The sequence below is a fragment of the Myzus persicae genome, unplaced genomic scaffold, assembly GCF_001856785.1.
Source record: "Myzus persicae strain clone G006 unplaced genomic scaffold, MPER_G0061.0, whole genome shotgun sequence".
Classification (NCBI taxonomy): Eukaryota; Metazoa; Arthropoda; class Insecta; order Hemiptera; family Aphididae; genus Myzus; species Myzus persicae.
The window spans coordinates 5,019-10,162 of record NW_019100638.1 but is presented as its reverse complement, the minus strand read 5'-3'; the positions used below and the strand labels follow the sequence as shown (position 1 = coordinate 10,162).

The 5,144-nt window shown below is 34.4% G+C and overlaps 1 pseudogene; it reads left to right on the top strand.

The window, feature by feature from the left end:
• Positions 1-2,977: 2,977 nt before the first annotated feature.
• LOC111038387 lies at positions 2,978-4,304 on the top strand (annotated as a pseudogene).
• The last annotated feature ends 840 nt before the right edge of the window (positions 4,305-5,144 follow it).

Genomic DNA, 5,144 nt, shown 5'->3' with positions numbered 1-5,144 from the left:
TTTGTATATTAACTAGGTTTTGTTCAAGAGGTAGTGGAGTACTTGTTGCCATATATAAGGATTTCCCCTCAAAAAATTATTCCTATAATATACTTATTCCAGTAATAGCCAATAGGTAATGTTGAACAGCTATTTATTAGCTCTAGTATGAAAAATGAACATTTTATAGTTGGTGGTGTATATTTTCCTCCCAATTCTCCTGATATATCCTATAAGACTTATACTAGTACAGTAGAATATTTGGTTAACTCGTACGTAAATGCAAATTGTTTTCGTCTGTGGAGACTTTAATATACCTAATATTAATTGGTCCAATGACAGTCATGGTCTTGTACAGGGGTAGCCACTAACCTTAACTTTAGGAGCCTCAAATTTATAAAGTTAATTCGAGCTGAGCCACATTGTAAAGCAATGTTTAAAAAATGAAGATACATTTTTCATTTTAAATCAAATGAAGGAACTCTGCGAAGCACAGTGATTATTTTAGGCTACAGTGCTACACATATTAAAAGCTCCGTCACCGCCGCTGGCGTGAAAATCTATACCTAATAACGACTCAAATAATAACGAAAACGACAGCAATAAAAACCACTATCTTACGGTTCTAATGAAATTATATATGTATTCATTTTAGTCTAAGTTTAGTTCAAGAGCCGCACGAAATTGATTTAAGAGTCGCATGCGCATAGGCGTAACTAGGATTTAATAGTTACAGGGACTTCAGTCCTAGAAAACTTATGTTCAAAATAACTTTGGGAGCCCCACACTCCCACCACAGTTAGCGTAACTGTCCTCTAAAATCAAAATTAAAAATAAACAATAAAATGAAAGTATGAACTCTTCATTAAAAATAAAATATAAATAATAAAATAAGTACAATATATATAATAAGGGGTTAAATACCCACATGGGGGGTAGCCCCCCCCCAGTAACGACGAAGCTTATGGCTTTAGTATGAGTGGCGTAACACATCGCCACACAAAGAAACTGTCTATTTTAACACAATGGCTACAGATAATATAAAGTGGTTAGGCCATGAACGTGTACCGATAGAGCGCAAAGAAGTGATATAATAAATATAATAATATAATAATATATTAATATCAGCAGTGAGTTTTGGTCTCCCATCGGACCAGGGTCGTATATGTACTAGTAGCTTTTCGATATACCTTCGTTTGTCAGTTTTCAAGTCGTCGGCGGCGGCGGCGGCGGCGAGTGTCTACGGCGACACCTCACTGGACATCACGATCACAGCATTAGTCCCTGTTACAAATGTTCTGATGACTGATGATGTTAGATCGTTTTTATTTTATACCGTTCTCCATTCCTTCCATTCCACGCTACTCGCATTTGTTGTCCTTTACAAATGTAAGACATGGCAAAAACTGTTTTGCACGGGATAGAACCAATCAGGCTGTGGTCCAAGCCAAGCAACCAAATTTTCATACTATTTAGAGCAGAATATTTAATGTGTATCATTATTTTTATTTTTTTGGTATCACAAATACAAAAAAAGTTATTCGAGTTGTAAATAATGAATTTTTAAACAATAACAACTATTCTTGTATTTGTGATACTGAAAAACTATGTTGAACAGTAAAATATGTTCACCTCATAATAGTATGCAAATTGTATTGCTTAGCTTGGACATTGGACTACAGAATAAGTGGTTTGATCCCGCTCAAAACAGTTTTTGCTATGTTTAGACGTTCGTAAGACGTATGCGGGGGGACGTCATCTTAACCGAAGACTGAACTATACGACTACGAACACGAACCGCACAGTCATATATTCATATAATCATATCCCGATACGAAACGTAAATTGTTGTTGGGTATTCAATATCCAAATGTCTCTACAGTTGGTGAAAACTGAAAAGTACCTACTGTGTCAATAAAAGAAAAACCCGAGTAGTCTTGATATTGTGTAATAAATAAAGGATAAATTAGATTTTATTAATATTTTTACTAAACACCAAATATCAATGGTTATTGCCGTCGTGTTGTTGTAAAAACTTCGTTGGCAATTACCATCACGGATCAGTGGCGTAGCCAGGGGGGTGGCTGAGAGGGCTGCAGCCCCCCCCCGAAAAGTTAATAAAATTTAAAAATTATTTTAACGGTCTATGGTATTCGATCAAAAACTAAGCCACCGCTGTGTAAAAAATTGATCAGCCCCCCTCCCGAAAAAAATCCTGGCTACGCCACTGCCACGGATAAATTGAAGAGTCGAGTCTCAATATTATCATCAGTCATTTTAATTTTTATATTACGTTTGTACGTTTTTTATCAAAATTACAAAATCCAGTGAAGACCTTTTGGCATTTTCATTTCGTTTTAGGGGCATTATCGTTGAGCAGCATTTGCGACAATTGCACGCTATATGGCTATAGTTTAAGTGACGCAGCAAAAGTATAAAACTTGAAAGTCTTGTGTTGATGTTTTAATTTTAAACCTAACCATTGATCTCTCAGTTAAGTAATATCAGATTTAATACCTATTATTTTGTTCTAGAAATAGAGAGTCAGCTATCAAGTCAACGAACTCAGCATCCATATAATTTTTCTATTGCGTAGTTGCAGTACCTACTCTGCCCTCGTTGTGATGTTAATAATTGAATTTCGGTCAAATGTTTACAGTGTTGGGATTATCTAGATAATTTTATCTAGATAATTTATCTAGATAAATAATAAAATTATCTTTATCTTATCTATATAAATATAAATAAACTGTTGACAATTATCTTAAGAAATTATCTTAGATAAACAATTTACGTATCTAGATATTTAGATAAATTATAAACAGGTACCTATTTTTATATAATATTTTGTTGATTAAAATTTAAAATTAAAAGATTTTTTCACATGATTTGAAAGTTTATTAATTATAACATAATAATGTTCTTTTAAATGAAAGTTTTATTATTGTTTCTACCTTAAAAATAAGACTTGATTTGTAATAAATAGTAGCACAGAATAGATAAATAGTAAGTTACTAACTGTGATTTATTATTCTACCCTTATATAGTTATATACAATAATTAAAATTAATACCTATTTTATATTTATTATTCATCCAGATCTCTCTGCTCTATTAAAAGGACACTGAATTCTATGGTTGTGTTGGTTATGAAAATAGAACAGTTAAATATCTATTGCGAAAAAATATAAATTTTCATATTATACAATTTATCTTAATTTTATCTAGATAAAATGGTTGTTTAATTATCTTTATCTAGATAAAAATTAAATTTATTTATCTCTATCTTTATCTAGATAAAATATTTATTCTTTATCTTTATCTTTATCTAGATAGAAATTTAGTTATCTATTCCCAACACTGAATGTTTACAATCGTTCGATCATCCAAAACGACTACAACGAAGTCGCTGACATTACCAATTCCACCGAACATACGTAACCCTATCTGAGTGATTTTACGAATAGGATTATAACACAGGACTCATGTTAATCGACGTGACCGATGTGCGTCCTCGTCGAAACAATAAAATTCTACCACACAATGTTCGGGTGCAATTGGCCATCGGTTCAATACACCAGGACTAAAATACTAGTATCGTAGTATCCTTGTATCTACGTCCATTAATCTACATTGAGTCTTACCACACCATTGCAAGAATGGAGCCCTCAGTGTGTAAAGCTATTATCGAGGACTCTGACACTGGTGAAAGGTTGTGCCCGTCGCTCACCGCATTTATCATAATCACGCCAGAAGAGAATAGTTTGCAAGTCCAACCTGTAAGGTCCACCCAAACGGATTATAAACTGGAAGAACTTGTTGTTAACTTACGATGCATATCCAGACCGGGTGGCGCTGAAATTCAAATCGCACAAGCACAACGTCGTACTTCTGTGCGAAATTCAAACTCACATTCAGAACATTTTGTCTTTCATCCACGAGTACATAGCTTTGAACGATAAGGACAATATTATCAACAACGGGTACAGGCTAGATATGGGCTCGTTCTCGTGTATGAAACGTTATACATTAGAATTCGATTTCGACATTTCAACAAACCTAGTATTAGAAAATGTTGATGTGCCATGCTTAGTAGGACTGGAGAACATGCCACATCTCAGGAATATCAGCCTGTCGGGCAGTGTACTAGGAAAGACGCGACTCGAAAAGGATATATTCTGGACCTGGATGTCGTTGAAAAACATCAGAAAATCCTTGACAATTCTGTTAATAGATAATGTTGATTTGATGGTGGTACCGTTTGAAATGCAGAACTTGACCAAACTAGAAACATTGTCCATGGCACATAATAAACTGGTGAGTTAAATTTATTTTAAACTCTTAATTATTAATTAATAGTTGTCAAAGTCATGTAGAATGATTGGGATACTTAATTAATAACCATTAAACTGTCCTTATTAATAGGTATGCTGTTTATTACTATAGATATATTTTTTTCAATAAATAAATAACGATCAATCAGAAAGATACAATAGTAAATTATTATTATTATTATTATTACTATTGTCACCGTCAAAGTTAGCGATACTCACATCTGCACGCTGGATCGACGGAGTCAAAGCGTAAGTCCTCCAGCAACATTACGTTGTGTGAGATACCGCTCACTAGCCCCATCTTCTCCAAGCCATCGCCACAAGACTTCAGTAGTTTTAATTTAGCTTTAAGTACTGTCCCTGTTGTTTGTGAGCTCTGTGATCATTGCACCATACCGGATCGATCACAGAGATCCCCTCTCCATAATTAACGTACACCATCATCATTCCCGCGATAGGTCTTTCCAGTTCTCGTCGTTGTGGTTACGGCATTGTGCATATGTAATTGCCTAACCGTCGTTTACAAGGCGCAGCCACATGTGGTTGTCAACCAACCATAAAAGGCGGCGCTAGTTTTGGCATTGGCCATATTATTTCCACTCTCAAACTTATTTGGACGCTTACACCTACCTTGTATAAAGACTTTTTTCTTGTGTTCTGATCTGAGATCTCAATCCCAAGTCTCTTACACGATGACGCTGTGACTGCAGAACAGCGTCCGAACAATAGAATATACTATATATTAAATATACCTAGATACTCTAAAAAAAAATCATTTATCTTAAATAGAATAGGTACATAGAATATTTAGAATAATAAGCGGTCTTCTTAT